The sequence below is a fragment of the Triturus cristatus genome, chromosome 3_1, assembly GCF_964204655.1.
Source record: "Triturus cristatus chromosome 3_1, aTriCri1.1, whole genome shotgun sequence".
Lineage (NCBI taxonomy): Eukaryota > Metazoa > Chordata > Amphibia > Caudata > Salamandridae > Triturus > Triturus cristatus.
This window is the reverse complement of record NC_140583.1, coordinates 424,297,245-424,315,432: the sequence shown is the minus strand read 5'-3', so window position 1 is coordinate 424,315,432 and position 18,188 is coordinate 424,297,245.

Below are 18,188 nucleotides of genomic sequence, written 5' to 3'. Positions count from 1 at the left end.
TGCATTTGTCTGTGATATTGTGGCATTGAGTGATGGTACTTTTGATAAAGAGGAGTGGTGTTCTGCCATGTCTGGAGATAATGTTTTGTTGAATGTCATGGAATTGGTTAAATTAGGAGCAAGACGTGAGAGTTGTGTCCAACCCTCTGTCCGCCCATTCATTAAGGTTTTGGAAGAACTATCAGTTTGCGGTGAGTATATTCTTATGAGAGGTGATAAGTTCATTCCACCATGTATCTTAAGACCCAAATTAATTAAATTAGCCCATGAGGGTCATTTGGGACAGACTTTCACCCAGCGTAGAATTAGAGCAGATTTTTGGTGGCCGGGTTTGGATGCACAGGTTTCAGCTTGGGTTGAAAACTGTCCTGTTTGCAGAGACAGTGAGAAAAGACTCAAACTGGTTTCTACACAGACCATGGGTAGTATTTCTGCTCCTGAGCAGGCTTGGCATAGTATATGCCTAGATTATGTTGGTCCTATGGATGAGTTGCCAGTAAATCAAAGGTTTGCCATTGTGGTTGTGGATGTGTTTTCTAAATGGCTAACAGTTAAATTTGTTAAAGACATAACTACTGAATGCTCTATTAAGTTCCTGAAGGATTTATTTTTTGAAGAAGGTTGTCCTTCAGTCATGATAACGGACAATGGTACACAGCTTACTTCACATAAAATGCGTTCCTTCTTATCTGGTTGTGGTGTAACACACCATCGTACTTCCTTGTACAATCCTCAAGGGAATGGTGTTTGTGAAAGGGCTAATAGAGTGGTGAAGGGGATTATACAAATGTCTTCTTCTTCAGGTTGTTTTACTGATGAGATGGTCCAAGACATGGTTTGGGCTTACCGTACTACATCGCATGTGCATAAAGGGAAGTCTCCATTCGAGTTGATGCGAGGGAGGCGCCCTGGCACCAAATTGACTCCTTCTTGGATTAAGAACAGAGTTTCTGATGATAACAAAGGTGATACTGGCCTGTGTGTTAAGCGAGATTTGCCAAGCTCTATATCTTGTGGTGATTTAGTTAAAGTTAAACCGGGCAGGGTTACTAAGGGTCTTGCAAAATTCAAGGGGGGCATACAGAGTTAAGGAGGTTTTTCAAGATTACGTTGTGCTGGACGATGGGCAGAAGTGGAATTTTAGGAGAATCGCTTTATATCAAAAGTCCTCTTCTCCTAACTTTCCTAGTCATCCTGTTTTGGAATCTGAGACCAACACGGGGTATATGCTTTCTGCTTCAGTTCAGGGAAATGTTGTTCCTTCTTCAATTTCTCATTGTAACGAAGGGGGTGGTGATGCCTTGCAAAGTGGTTCTTGTGAGCAGGTTTCACAAGCTTCTACTAGTTTGGCGTCTCAAGAGTGTCTGTCTGGTTTTGGAGCCCGCCTTGGTAGAGTTCGTAGACCTCCTACTTACTTGAATGACTATTTGTGTTAGTTTTAGATGTTCCTATCACACATACTTCCTGGGTAATTTTTATTTATTTGTAAGGGGTAAGATGTGTTGTAATGTTTATTCTTGAATATGTGTGCATTATTATAACCCTTCCTTTGTGTCCTTTCCTGGTTGCCTTCTAGAAGCATGGAATGTTCTATGCGTGTTGCTGGAACCTAGTTGGTTTGAACTCGGCAGTTACGAGTTCGGTCAGCCGGGAGTTGTATGCTACTCACCTTGTTCCTGAATAAATCAACGCCTACCTTATCTCTTAGTGCCTGCTGTCATTCTTCTACAAGTACCCTTACTTCAGGGGGCAAAGAGAAGGAGAAGTGGGGAGATAGAATATAAAACAGAGACAAAGATAGAACAGATGGGAAGACAAAGGAGAAGTGCGGGAAGTGAATGCGTCAGAGAGGCAGGAAGGACAAACTGAAAGCAGGAGGGAAAGGCATGAAAGGAAGAGCTGTGCACTGAAAAGAACCGAGGCAGAAAACTGGGGTGAAAAAGAGAGAAAAAACAACGAAGAAGAGAACAGAGCAAGTAAGGAGGAAAGAGCATTTGAAAGAGAATGATAAGAAGCACTGGAGTGGGAATTACAGGGATGAGAAGTGATGGAAGCAAGAACAAAACTGAAAACGAGAAAAGAGAAAGGGGAGGTAGGAAATAAAGAGAAGAGAAAGGGAAGTTGCAATGAATATGAAAACAGAGTAAAGGAAGAGGAGCGACAAGGATTGAGAAAAATAACAGGACAGCAAGAAAACGAAGAGAGAGAAGGAATGAGTCAACGATTGAAATGGAAATAACAGAATTATTTTAGGTCTGTTGACAGTACAGCTGTCTGCGATGTAGTACGTGTGCCTTATTGGATAGGCCTTTGAAAGCACCAGGGTGTCAATACTCATGCTCACAAAATTCCAAGGAAAGGGAAGACGGGCGGTGGCCATTGAACCTTCTTGCTGCATGATGAAAGGTTTCCTGTCTGTGCAGAATGCACTGTTCAACGTAACCAACAAGAAAACTACAATTATCAGGCAACATGAACTATTAATTTCTTTGGAGATGGCAACCAGTGCTGGAAAGTAGGGGAAACCCACCTGATCTCACTTCCGGCAGCTAATTTCCCTGAGAAAAATGCTGAATTTGTCCTGGTGTCTGATAATTCAGCAGCGCCTGCAAGCTGTTTGTATTCGGCTGGGTGCAGCAACGTGCAGGCAGTAGGAGGGCTTTCTTATTTCAACATTCAGCTGGGAGCAAAAGTTATCTTACCTCTATTAAAATCCCCCCAAAATTGCAGGGCACACAATGGTCTCCCCAACAGGTATCTTAACCCTGTAAGATATTTTAAAATGAAACCTCTATGTAACCAATTGAGTAACCTAGAAGGGATTTACTGTCACATTTTTCATCTGTTACCAATATCTTTGCAGCAAATTAAAAAAAAAAAATATTATGTTGCTACCAATGTTGCGCGCATCAGTGGCACCCACAATTGGCAAAAGAGGGTGCCTGAGGAAGAGGTGTCCTGCCTCTCGGATCCGTAGGCTGCGATGCCCGACAGGGGTGCATACATGGGCACTAGAACATCCCAGGGAGAAATACATGACACTCCCACTAGGTTAGGACTGGAGCTGTGCTTCCGTAGAGCTGCAGACACTTTAAACATGCCTATTTCAAAGTGGAATACTCTGCTAAAACAGCTTCCATTGATTTCAGGCTGAAAATGAATGATTATGAGTAAAATAAAGTGCCGCAAAAATGCCGCTAAATTTCCATATTTGTGCCGCTAAATTTCCATATTTGTGCCGCTAAATTTGCTAATCCATGCCGCTATATTCTGGGGGGTCTGCATATATAACTTGCCTGTAGTTCTTTAGTATAAGGTTTAAAAAGTGCATCCAGAGCCTGGAAGTTAAATGTCATGTGTGGACTGCAGCACCCATCGTGCCATCCATCACAGTGGCAGTTCAAACATGCCTATAATCTGTGCAGCTTCACTGTTGCGGTGTATAATCTGCAGTGCGATATCGCAAAATAACCTTTTTTACAGGTAATCACCTTCCCTTTATATATGTCACCCTTATGTAGACCTTATAGCCCACGATGCAGGGTGCATGAAATTAATATTACCATGTCCCTACAGTGACAAGACCCTAAAAGTTATTTTCACTGTGGCAGGCCTAGCTGTCCTATGTAGAAAATCAGAGTACAGATTACAATTGTAATACTGTATTTCGGGAATAGGACAGTCTTGAAATATAATTAAACCGCTATTTTTAATAGTTATTGCAAACAATAAGCTGACTTGAAAGGGCAGTCATGACTCCTTTGAGCTCAATAGAATATGCAGGCCAGGGCAGTGGGCATTCTGTTGATACCACAGATTTAAATTCTGCACAACAGGTATGTTGAGCCTCATATAACGCCTTCTCTCACTTGAAAGGGAGTGAACAGGATGCCAGGACAATTCTTGTGCATCCGCTGTTGCTGTAGGACCCTGCTATTTTTCCTTTCAGACTTCTGTCTATTGGTCTGTTATGGGTACAGTGCCAGTTTCCAAATGAATTTTAGAGTTAGATGTGGTAAGACACTAGTTATTACCATAGTAACTTGCATACACACCCATAGCCCTCAGATACCAGGTTTAGGGTGGGGAAAAAAGACTTTAGCTATCTTGAAAATGCCCTGACACATTGCATTTTGGCACTGTTAGCAATAAGGCAAACAGGAATTATTGAAAAAGTGGTCTGGGTTGCCCTGAAAGCCTTTCTCCTATTGGTTAGGGAGTGCCCAGTGGAGCTAGGCATAAATGTGGCACCCCAGCGCACCTGGACAAAACACTTTCTTTACCTACAAAGAAGAGGAATGGACCTGCTGTGAGGCAGCCTTAACGACTGGACCTACTCTCTCTTGTACCCAGAACTCCAAGAATCAGTTGGTCGAACTCATGGGTGGCTCCAGGGACACAAAAGCTGCAAGAAGCCTTTTCCCTACAATTCGTAGCTGCCCAGTGGCAACTAGAACCTGAACTGGACTTTGTTGGAGAGCTATGTCTGGCACCCTGAGAGCCTTTAGATGCCCCCACCCTGAGGTTCTTGGGGGTTTAGAATTGTACTTCTGTGGTTGCTTATTCACCAGGAAAATGTTCAGCAACCTTTTGAAAAGTTTTACTTCAGAGCTCATGAGCCAATGGGACCTATTCGGAAAAGTACGCAAGCCGCAAGTTCCATGGAGTTGGACTGAATTTCAGATCCATCCCACTGAAAGGTTCCAGCACCTCTGAAAAACAACAGAGTCCCTTTCTGCTTTGGGATTTAGAATATTTGTAATCAAAAACCTCAAAAGCCTCAAAGCCTTAGTGGGACCAACCAGTGGCAGGTGTCCAACCAGCAGTTCCAAGGCACCAGATAAAATTTCAGATTTGTCCAGCAGTGAGACAACTTTTTCTTCAAAAAATGATAAATGGGTAACCTTGCTTGAATTGTAATTGGATTAAAATGCAATTTTTCTGCAGAGTCTCTCTTGCAGTAGCGTTCATGCTTTAGTCCCCACTGTTAGGAATTTCGGGTGGTATTTTTGGATATAGCCCATTTTTTAGCATGTTTGGGCACAAAGGTCAATAAAAACAGAATGTGGTTCAAAGCTCAGTGAATTCAGCAAGCTGTGGATGGTCTAACATCTACAGACCTTCATCTTTCGGATGCTTATTCAAAGAAAGACAATCATTCATTTGATAGTAATCATGTACCTCCAGAGCACTTGACATATATAACTTATATCAAGAAGTAGGTGGAAGTTATGCAAAAATTCATTTGGAAACATTTGTTGTGGGGAAGCTCATGTATTTGAAGTAGTTTGATGTATCAGTGGCCTAAAGAACATCTTACAGGTTAATGAGGCAAACTACTTGATTTTTTGATTAGTATATGGGCAGCGATCCACATTTTCATGTTGATAGAGTGGATTGGTAGGAACAGCAGAAATCTCATAGGGTTGTTGTAAGATTTTAAGGTGAGTGATGGTAACAGTAGGCTTCTCCTAAAAACCAAAATAGAATTCTGAATCTTCTTGAACTCTGTGCAGTGTTTATTAATTAGATGGATATGCATGTAAGATGCTCATGACAATTTACATTAAGTTCCGATTGATATTGTGAAATATACCCATTGGAACCCATTCTTTGATAGTGAAACCTCCACGGTATGTACTGAAAGCAGTTCGGGTACATAACATTGACCACTGCTACTTCTTCAAGAACTTGCTATGCCTTGAAATTTTGGTGGAGGGCAGGGGCAGAACAGTACTTCTGTAGCTTGGCCTTTGGTGGAACAGGACTTAAATTGTAAATGACATTGGGAACCGCAGACATGCAATTTTATCTTAATGCTGACATGGATATCGTTATTGTGAGCAAATGCCCTTTTCTGTGGTCATCTCCATTTTGTGCAACATTTTATGGTGTTTAGACAAACTGGGGAAATGCTGTCCTGTACGCAGTGTATGTGCTCTGACCCATAAGCATGTAGAATTGGCTAATATCTGATTGGCAAATTTAACTCTTGTACAAGGTCATAACATATGATGTGGAAACTACAGCTATAGCATAGAAATTCAATGCCACCTATGGACTGCAACAGGTATTGTGCCATCCGCTAGTTTGCAAGGAAAATAAGGCTTTAGGCCTAACAGTGTAGCCTGACTGTTGCAGTTTGAACGTGCAACACAACCTGTCAAAATGATCCTTTCCAGAGGAAAAAAGCTTTCCTTTTAAATATTATTCAGTCACCCCTTTATAGGCCCTGTAGTCAGAGGGCAGGGTCCATAGTATTAAAAAATGGGGCATGAAAAAATGTCATTGTGCACATGCAGCAACAAGTCAGAAAACGCTGTTATCACTGTGTAAGGCCCTGGCTGTCCTATGAGAAAACTAGAGTGCAGATTAAAATATAATTCTGTCCTCTCTAGGTTAATAAAAGCAAGAAAATAATGTAATCACTCTTTTTAATATTTATAAAAAATTCAATCCAATCGTGAAGTTGGATTTGTAATACATATTTAGAAAAAGGAACTTTTAGAAAGTTACTTTTTCCGTGCCTGACTCTACTGGAGACTACTTCACATTAGCTGTCCAGCAAGTCTTGACCCTAATGAAGTGTGAAAACAGCTCCCAGAACAGGGAACATGGCCTGAGAGTGCAGAAGAATTTTCTTCCCCTGGCAGGAACACCTGTTGCATTGCCCAGATACTTAATTAACTTCAAATAGGCCTGCTGTGTCACAATTAGTGTTAATGCCAGGTGACACCTGGAGAGGACCAGCCTTTGTCCCCCTGGTCAGGCTGATACCAAACCGAGTGGAAGTAGAGTTTGCCCCAGAACTTGTTTTGAGTAACCACAGAGGAAAGGACTGCTCCTTACCCAGGCCGACCCTTTGGGTGGGCATACAGGCTCTGCACAAATTTTGGACTTTGGGAGCAAAGTGCACTGTGATTGTTTACAGTGTGGCGCACAGGAACTGCTGCCAGACTAGATAAGGTTTTTTTTTGATTGATTGATTAATAATCTTTGGTCAATTAAAATGAAAAACCACTAAAGCCTACAAAAAATACACAATCAAATAAAAATGATGCAAAAATAAAAATCATGAACAATTCATACCTCTGTACCAGAGTACAATCAATCCCTCATTGTGTTTAAAATCACGTACTTTAAAAAGAGGGACCAAAAAAGTATTTCTCTGGAACTTCTGAAACTTGCAAAACATTGCAAAATGTGTGGTGTCCTACAGAGACACCTGGTTGCAGTCACAGGGTGCCAAAGAAGATGGATCATGCCAACACCAAGGTAAAGAAAGTAGTTGGGGTAACAAATTAATATAAGGGTCTATGCCTAAATTTGTTTTCAGTAGCACATATCCTTGCCCCAACCTTTCAGTAGGGCCTGTAGTCTATGTCTCATGAAATTGCCGCTGACAAAGTCTCGATCTGCCTATACAATCTTATCTGGGCTAATGGACAGGCCCCCCCTTCCCAAGTTCTGAAGGGCTATCTTGATATACTCTAGCCATGGGCTTTTCAGGGCAAGGTTGAGATATAGACAGTCCTGCAATATTACTCTATGTAGGTGGGCCACTTTCGTCCAAATGTCAATCCAATATAAAAGGGGACAAAGGGCTGTAATATCAGAGAGGTAGCTTACTTCCATCTCTTCATGTATTATGTAGGAAGGTGTGCTCTGAGGGATGCAAAGATGATGTCTCAAAAATGCATTTTCGGCCACCTGCAGAGGATCATGTGATCTATAACCCCAGATGGCACTCCCATAGCAAGCTTTAGAGATACTCTTGACTCAATAAACTTGTAGCAGGATGTTAATCGGTTTTCTGACCCATCTGGAAGCAAACTTCCACATGGCTGCATTGGTCCGGACAAGATCCAACTGCTTACTACATAAGAAAGGGTTCCATCATAAATGGGCATCAAACAAGACACCCAGATACGGGAACATGTTCACCCTCATGAGAGTCTGTTTGCCTATGTTAAAAATTCTAGATTTCGTATTGCTTGGGCCGGCTACCATCACATGGGACTTTCTAATGTTAGTGCTAAGGTCCAGTTTTTCCATAAAACTCACAAATGAGTTAACAAGAGTTTGGAGACCCCTGTCTGTTTTTACCATGAGCATAGCATCATCCGCATAAAGCAAGACGGGCAAGGGCCAATTTTTAACTTTTGGACAATCAACTCCACCTCCATAAAAATGTGTTAAAGATTATAAATATATAGAGTGAATAAGAAGGTGCATGAAGAGACAAGACTTGCGCGTGCCTCTAGTATGTGAGATTTAGGCCCAAGATCTTACTCTCTTCCTCCTTTCCCTTCCTTTTCATGTTTGTGGGTGACTATTTGTGCCCATACCTGGAACAGTTACCCTTTGTTTGGTTTGTGAATAAGAAGGGGGCCATGATGCACATCTGCGTGACCCCAGGCTTGGTGTTACAAATCTCTGTGCACTGACCATAAAGGGTGTACATATCCGAGGCCGTCATGTGGGCATGGAGATCCGTCAGGAAATAGACTATATTAGGTAAGGTTGTCCATGGGAACCTTTATCGTGCTAGTTATGGAGGAGCCAGGGTTCACTCATACCATCTTGCTAGTTTCATCTATAAATGTTGCTCTCCAAGGCTCTGCACAAAAGAGGAAGGGTTTCCCCTTTTTGGATTTTGGGAGCAAACTGCACTGTGATGTTTTACATTTACATTTACATTTTTTGGCTTACATGAACTGCTGCCAAGCTAGGTAAGGTTGTCAACAGAAATCTTTACCTTACTGGTTACGGAGGGGCCAGGATTCACTCACACCCTCTTACTAGTTCCATCCATAAATGTTGCGCCCCAAGGCACCCTCCTCAGAAAACATTCTTAACCCGAGAACTACAACAGGGCTGCACCTACTGTTTGAGACCTGTGAGGGGTTTAGAAAGGCTTGACCTACTCTCCCTTGTACCAAGAACAAAGAAGTCATCTCCAACGGTCAATTGGCTGACCTCCTGTGCTGCTAAAGGGACACATTTTGCTGCAAGAGGGCTTTTCCTGAAGTGCCATGAAGGAACTGTAGCAACAGGTCCTGGACTGCACCCTGCGAATGGCCTATGCTGGGTCTTGACACCCAAGTGCTGCTCCTGAGCTCCTCTGAGCCTCAGATGTGCCTAACTGGACTTCTCCTAACAATTCTGAAGAGTTAGCACTAAAAAGATATTTGGAATTCCAGACCTTCAGAGGACCAGGACCAAGCCACTCCACCCAATGTGTGACTTCTCTTAGGTGGAGAGACAGGTTTCTCCTACTCTGAGGCTTCTATTCAACAGCAAATCTGTTTCAGCCAGCCCTCGGCAAGAAGCTGTCCGACCTCATTGACCTAATCTTGAGTCACAACCTGCAACCTTTTCCCCCTGTAGGATTCTGAGCTCGGAAAATAGACTCAGTCCAAATGTAGAAATCCTGACTAGATGAAGGTGCGAAAAGTATCTGGCTGACAAAAGGACTTCTCGGGCATGAAATTTAAAAAAATCTTTTTGGAGTTCTTCTCGCCTAAACAAACCACTTCAGTTCCCCGTCCAACAGTTTTCCTGTCTCGCAGCCCTCTTCTTGGATACAGTCTTCAACCTTGCCCTGCTGGAGGATTTCAACTTCCATTTCAGAGACCAAGTCCCTGACTGGCACCAACTTACTTGGTGTATCCCCCCTGTACTTCATTGCAGTCGGCCTTAAATAGCACATATATCCCGATCAACCTCAAACATTCAATGAAAGAGAGTGTGCGTGTGTTTTTAAAGCAGTAGGTTTACAGATTGCAGACAATTTATGTTCGATTTCCTCTTCCTCAGTAATCTTTGTCCTGGGCCTTTGCAGGACATCACGTTTGTTTGCCTGGAGTTATTACCTGCAGGTCATCGCTCCATAACACTAAGGTTATCAAAGCATGATCGCATGCAATGGCATTTATACTTTTACCTACTGGATTCCGTCATCATATGTTACAGCATGTACACATTTTATCCATTTAAAATGTTATTGTAATTATGTAGATTATCCTATCTCCATAAATAAAAAATTAAGTAAAGATTAATGAGGAGATGCACTGAACGCCACCAGTGGAGCTGGGGAGACGTCGGTGCAGCCTGTGGGTGTTTGAAGCCTCTCAGAGGCTCCGGTGTGTCGGAATCTGTCACCGCTGCAAAGAACGCATTTCTAAATGAGGCACGGGCCGCGTGCGCGCTACTGTTAATGTGTAAAACGCAGCTGTGTATGGTTACAGACAAAAGTTAGACATAACATGTTTTGCTTCATTCCCCTTAAACGGTATTGAGGCAGCAGGTGAAACATGTCGAGGCCCGCAGACGTGAACGCGTCTCTGTCTGAGGAGCGATCCATCACAGCCACACTCTAACCGACGGGGACAGTCCGAACCTGCACACGAGCTGCTTATCTCTCGCTAAATCAGGCCCTGGGACTGTCAATACTTTTCATACTATATGAACTCGCCGGCGGGTTGGCATTCCACCGCGGCCCGTACGTCCCTATTAATTCACAGTGCAAAAACTCAGCGACGCAAATTATAAGTGCGTCACGGACATCTGAGCGCCCCCCCTGATCCCCCTCGAGATACATGGGCATAACAGGAGCCAAACATTTCTGAACATGTTTTGCGCCTGCTTAACTGAAGTCACCCACAGGACGAAGACCGCCCCCTGCAGCTGGACACTGACAAGACTGAAATTGTGACCTTCGCCAAGAGCACTTCTGGGACTCTACCTAGTGACCAACACCCAGGCCAAGAACCTTGGGCTCGTCAATCATTGATAGAAAACTCAGCATGACTGACAGGACAACTCAATGCCAGGCTCAGGTACCCTTGTCATGCCATTTGTTAATCCTATTTCTGCTTTCATCTGTAGCAATTACATTTTAGGGTAATCAAATACCAGCATTTTCACAAACGGGCAAGCATTGGTGCCCCAAAAGACACTTGCCCTTCCTTCTGCTGTTTTGGCCAAGACACCAACGCGTCATGAGTGTGGTAGAAAGCTCTTTTTTCAAAGTTTGCCCAGGTGCTCTTTCAAATAATGGAGTAAGTGAGCCTAGTGTTAAAGATGGTTTAAGCAGCAGGGCACTTTTCTTTAATGACTTAAAATGCCAGCCCCTTCCATCTTTTTGTTTTCAAATAACCACCATGTGGGTCATGTCTTTTAATCCGTTATGATTTAGGCTTGGGTTTAACTGGCAAAAGAGAGGAAGGACATCCCCATTGATGATTAAACAAGATGCATTTTCTTTAGGAGTAAAGTGAGTTTACATTCATCTAATGAGGTTATGTTGGCACAGACACACACTTAACGAGTTTTATAAATATTTGTTTTATGGGTACTCGGCGCTAAATCAGTTTATATGTGATTGATGGGGCAGCTAATTATATTGTGCCAGTCTTATCTGCAGACTGCATTCTGCTAAGACAATTTAGTAAAGCAAACACACCACCTCGCTGCGCATAGACTGTGGGAATACGTGCGCCTTGTCCTTTCATGAACTGAATGCTAACTGAAGTCCACTTCTGAAGGAAAAAGCTATAGTAGTAACTTTGTGTGCCTTGAGATATTTTGTCTTTGAGGGATACTTGCAAAGTGCTCCTGTTTTTAAAGATTCACAAAGGTATTTTCGGACGTAAATGAGCTGTAAAGACTGCTGAATGTACAACGGTCAGAAATTAAAAGGAGGTTTCCTGACATGCATGGTTTTACTGCTCTGTAATGCTTCACATGAGTGTGGAGAACACCATGCGAGGGTGTGTACAAAGCAAGCAGCGATCCATCCCTTTCTCCACTATAAATTGTAGGGGTTTTGCTTCGGCGAGGGGCTGGCATTACTTCCCTGTAAGAGCAGGAACTGGAACGGATCCCTCCCAAAACTGGAAGGTGTTTAGCGGAAGTGATAGTAGGAGAAAGGTGTTTATACATAGGAAAAATATTTTCCCTGTGGAAAAAAAGGAAAAGGCATATATTTGTCTCTCCTAATACTTGATAGTAGATTCTCAACATTGTAGATAACCTGCAGCTACAAGTGCAAGATATTTGTGATGTATGTTTATCACATGTAAACCTTGCTTCTCTTGTGAAGAGTACCCTTTCTTCGCACATACTTAGAAAACGTGGATTCTCTGCCCACTTCCCCTTGCTTGCTGCAGTGCTAATGCCTGCATCATTAAGGTGCAAGTTCAGATTTGCAAATAAGTGGCAAAGGCAACGGAAATGGTTGTGAAGTCCCACTCAGTTACAGCTGTGTGGATCTTCACTTCATTTGCAAAACCCTCTCCCCAAACATTTCTCAGTGAACACCCACTTCTCCTCGCCTAGCTCTCACCACTGGGTAAAAATCTACAAACGTGGTGGACTTTAAGCTGTTGTTAGCGACAGCTTCAAGGAGTTCTGGCTGTAGGAACAGTGTTTTGATCATTTTAGAATTTGTAAGATATATGCTGACTCAATGTATACTGCGAGACCGAGACACCCTTCATTAAATCTCTCCAAGAAAAATGAATCATTGATGTTGAAACTTGAATATTTGACTTACTCGGGATCTACATGGAAGAATCTTGCTAAAAGAAGAGCAATGAAGCTACAGGAGGGGTGAAGTAAGTGCACCTGAAGGATATTGTCACATTGAAAATGGCAGACGGACACAGTATGTCTGCTTCAAGTTCTTTATTCACGTTCTCACCTTCTTATTCTCCCCGTACCCCTCGATCTTCTTCTCCTTACTTCTCCTCCGCCCCTTCTACATCCCAACCTCTTCCGCTTCCGCCCGCCTCTCACTTTCCGTTCCTGGCTCACCCTGCATGGTCCTAGCGCTGCGCTAAGGTGCCATGCATGGCAACACTACAGATATCACCATTAACAGCACTTCAATATCCTCAAGCAGAGACGCATCCTTCCTGCACTACAGCACTTATCTCTGAATCTCCAACCACGATTATTAGCTGGAGTGAGGCTAAATATTATACATTTTAATTTGAATTTCTCTGCCTGAAGGCTTTGACACACACGTAAACAACGTCAATGTACAGAATAAAAGCTGGTTAGGTTTTTGGTAGAGTACCAGCAAGTTGCAATATGTAATTGTTTTCTCAGTGAGGAGGCAGAAAACTCACCTACCAAATTCCAAAAGCACTTGGGATTTGAAGTAGAAGAGTTTTGATAAATACAGGTTGGAAGCTTTGCCAAGAAATTACTTAACTAAAGATCAATCTTGACTTCTGAGTGAGTGTGGTGTTCTGTGTTTCTCAACAAAAACCGAACAGACTGGCAGAATTCACAGTTCCTATATAAAGTAATTTAATAACGTATGTTATCATTAAAACGGAATTGCCACTTCAAATGTTTTATACATTCGATGCAGACAACCTCTGTAAGAACTTGGGTTGTTGGTTGATTGGGTAAGGAGCCCTAGTCAAGCAGCAACCACAATCCTTGTTAGGGTGAGGCACAAGTCAACCCTAAATTAACTGTACTGAAGCTTCTGGTAGCTTGGCACAGAGCAGTCAGGCTTAATTTAGAGCCAATGTGTAAAGTATTTCTGCACCACTTCAAACAGTAACAAAGTGAAAAATACCACACAAAGCAAAATTGAGTTTTAGACCAGTTTTAGATTTAGACTTAAATGGCAAAAATCTAATCACTTGAACCAGAGATATACAATTGTAAAAATGTCAGTGAAAATAGCACCAGAAAGCGCGAATCGCCAACTGTGAATATCTGGTCACACTGAACTGGCGACTAGTGTGCGGTGGGTTACCATAAATTTGATAAGAGTAACTGAAAATAAAATACTAATGTGGTGTAATGCATTAGATTTCTAAACAGCTTTTATCTTTTCTTTAGATGACATACAATATTAGCATATAAATATTCATGTAGCTGAATTCGAGGTTTTGTCACAGAAAGAATTACTATGTACATGCACAGAGAAACAGATCGTCCTAAATCTCAGAGCGGGAGAATTAATGTGCCCAAGAGAGGCTGGACTCTTGTTATTTTTCTGCTCACTCCTGGAGCAGTGCTTTTAGGAGTCTTTTTGGATTTATAGGCCCTGTCTGTTAAGGGCCCTGTATGGTTGCCAGGTGACCTGGTGTTAACCTGGTGCATAGCAGCAAATGTGGTGTCAAGGCTGCAGGCCATATTTTTTATCAATGGAAAGTAACGTCCAAGTCAATGGGTTTGGCTTGGATATAGGGAAATGGAACTATGTTAATGGCTTGTGGTCAGTTAATAAGATTGTGATGTTAAATGTAACATTGATTGTTAAGGGGTTTGAGCAATGTAGCATTATTATTTTGAACACCTTGATAAGACAATTAGGCAGACACTCCTAATGGAGTATTTCTTGTATAGCTGTTGCTGCTAAGGTTCAAGGGACCTCCAACTCATAGCTAACTAGTCTAGTTTTGGATTTGCACATTGTGACCTTTCCTTAGGGTATGTGATTTGCACCCCAGTTAGTATACATTGCCCCTCTAAGAGGAATTCCTGTTGATGTTTCCAAAGAGTTCACCGAGACCCTTTCAATAGACGATCAGGAAAGAAAACCCCAAGGAAAATCCTAGTATATTTTAAAACATATTCCATAAAAGAAGCTGTTTTAGTACAAGGACTAAAAAGAGGGGCATACAATAAAGGGAACTGGTCTTTTCGTATCAGGTCTGACATTTCACGCACCACACAGGACAGGCAGTGGGAATTGGGAAAACAGATATAGGAGCTGGAAAGCTTAGGGGCCACTGCAAAACTCCAATTCCCTGCTTCCCTGAAGGTCATGTGGAACAATAAAATGTTCAACTTCAGAGATCCGGAAGAGCTCAGCCTTTGGATTCAACAGATTAAAGGCACATCTAATTAGCGCAAAAAAATCACAATTATTCTTCCTATCCGTCCAGAGAGGGTGAGAGCCCAAAGAATTGAGGCATTCCAGCTTGCCTCTAGAGATGAGGGAGGATTCCTCAGGGAGGAAGGGAGAGGGGGAGGGAGGGAGAGGGACTAAGTTTATCAAAAATGTAAAATAATTTTTTTTAAACCACAAGGTGGGGGAGCATTGGGGGAAAAAATAAATAAATAAAAATGTCCTCATTTACAAAATGCAGCTTTAGAAATGAAGCTACGGTGGTATAAAAGTACCCGTAATAGATGTGGCTTGGCAAATAATTATGGCTAGTCCACTGGCTTAAAAAGTTCTATCTTGGAACGTGAACAGACTTAGGTTTCCTGCCAGAAGGAAGAAGATTTTAGAATACCTGTACCTCACAAGTTATGATATTATATTCATTCAAGAATCGCATCTTACAAAAGAAGAGTTGGAAGAAATATTAAAAAACTATAAGTGGATAGAACATTGTTTTTTTTCAACACAGACAGTCCCGAAAAAAGGTGTGGCCATTATTTTTAGGAGGAATAGTTGAGCAGTTATTGAGAATGTACTGGCAGACACTCATGGTAGATGGGTATTGGTCAGGGCAAAAATTAACTTAAGTGGGTCCCCTTTGTTAGCTACTATGGCCCGAATATTGACGACCCGTCCTATCTCCAGTCTCTCTTCCTGCAGATCGAAAATGTAAATGACCAAATAATAATAGGAGGAGATTTCAATATAGTCTTAAACCCTAATCATGACTCTTCCTCTAACAAAGCCATGGGAGCTACTCAAAAATCTCGAAAAATTCTGAAACAGCTTATGACAAACAGCGGTCTTCTGGATATATGGGCAGAAAAAAGCATGTTTTGGGGTCAGCAGGGGGAAATTGTACCTATCATAATAAGAAATACAATCACCGTTCAAGGATTGATTTCTTCCTGGTGGACCGCAGGACTAGTAAAAACATGCTCCAAATTACCCATTTACCAGAACATCTTTCTGATCATTCCGCTGTTTTCTTAGAAATAAATCTTCCTCAGTGTTTCACTCCACGAAGATGGACTCTGAGCCGTGTAATACTTCTTGAGTCCACAAATATCGATAAAGTAAAAAAAGCTACAAAAGAGTTTTTCCTGTTTAATTTAAATTCAGCAGCCCACCATATTGTATTGGACTCTTATAAGGCCATTTTAAGAGGCCTATTAACCTCCCTCTCTATAGCACAAAATAAGAAAGCAAAGGAAGATATTATAGCACTGGAAACAATAATCACCCAAAAATCTATAGTGCTAGAACAGTCACCTACGGATCCTATTAATTTACAAGAACTTTTCCTTGCTAAAAATAATTTAACAGATCACTGAGAGGCAATAAATAAAAAAAAATGGGACGCAAGTAGACTTGCCAATCATGACTATGGAGAGAGTTGTGAAAATTCTTGGCATGGAAGACTAAGTCCGATCACGTTAGAAATACTGTGAAGAGTCTTAAATGTCCAAATACAGGAAGGACTATTGAGGAAGATTCAGAGAATGAAGGAGCCTTTGTTCATTTTTTCTCAGACTTATACTCTGAAGACTCAACTCCATCTAGGGAAAATACAGAGGCTGTCTTCCGAGATCTCCAACTCCCTACACTATCAGTAGATGACAGGGATAACCTGAGCGATCACATCAAAATAGAGGAGATACTGCAAGCTATTAAAACATTGAAGAAATGGAAAGCTGCTGGCCCGGATGCCATCCCAAATGAAATATATACCATCCTAAAGGATGAATTAGCTCCATTCTTACTCCAACTTTTTAACTCTATCTATATTTTTGCTCAGGAATTACCAGTATCCTGGAATGAGGCCACAATTACTATAATTTTGAAGCCAAATAAAACCCCCTATAATTGTGAATCATATAGGCCTATCTCGCTTTTAAACAGCGACCACAAACTCTATACTCAAATTCTCACTAAAAGTTTAGACAAAGTCATTGGCACTATAATACACCCTGACCAGAAGGGATTTATGAAAGGGAGGCAACTGAAGGAATTGACTCACGATCTCATTGGAGCAATGGATTTGGCAAACTACTATCAAGTTCCATTGGCAGTTTTAACATTTGACGCTGCTAAAGCCTTTGATAGGGTCAATTGGTCCTTTTTAATAGAAGTAATCCAACGCTCCAATCTGGGAGAAACATTTGTGGAGGCAGTAATGGCTCCATATAAAAATCCCTCTGCTAGGATCCTTGTTAACGGGAACTTAACAAGACAACTTAAAATTTCACGTGGGACCACGCAGGGCTGCCACCTCTCGCCTCTTCTTTTTAATCTATATATCGAGCCTCTTGCATGCAAGTTAAGATCGTGCCAGACTATTTCCCCTTTTAAATGTCTGGGATGGGGAAAAAAAATTGGCCTATATGCTGACGACCTTATGATTCTGACAGGGGATCTAGAACAGGCACTCCCAGAGATCTGGCCACAGTTGGAGAACTTTGGGAAAATATCAGGTTATTCTATAAACCAGCAGAAAACTGAGCTGATGCTATGGAATTCTCCATATAAAAGCGATCTTGAAAAACAGCAAATAAGATATCTGGGGGTTCAAATTTCTAAGAATATAGATATGATAACCAAGCTGAATTTTGATAAGACCCTGGTCAGTATTCGTCAGCAACTACAAGCTTGGGAGTCTATCCCTCTATCTATTATAGGTAGATCTAACCTGCTGAAAATGTGTATTTTACCCAAATTCACTTTCGTTTTTGACACCATTCCTTTGGAATTTTCTAAAATTTTGTTTAAGAAACATTCATCTGGGGCAGAAAAAATCCCAGAATCTCTCAGAAAAAACTTAGGAGGAGAAAACCTAATGGAGGTATAGCTACCCCAGATCTCTATCTATACTATTGTGCTTTCCATCTTAAAAATTTTCGACAACTTTTAAACAATAGACAGATATATTCGCCTCTTTTTAATGCCCTAACCCAGATATATAAAACGCAAGCTGACTTCTTCCTCCTTAAATTTGGCCACCCCAAATTCTTTAAAAAGATAAGGCTGAAGATTCTCATAGCAGCCGCCAGAGTTTGGGTTCAAGTGAGGCTACTACTAGGCATACCCTTTTATAATGAAGAAACGCCGATTTGGGATTCCCCGGGTACTCCACCATGTCTACAAGCGCCCTATCTCTACCATTACGTAAAGCTGGGATAGTAAGATGGGGAGAGCTAATAGTAGAAAATGAGTTAATTCCCTGGCAATCCTTCTATGCTCTAGCCAACAATTCGATATCAAAATTTTA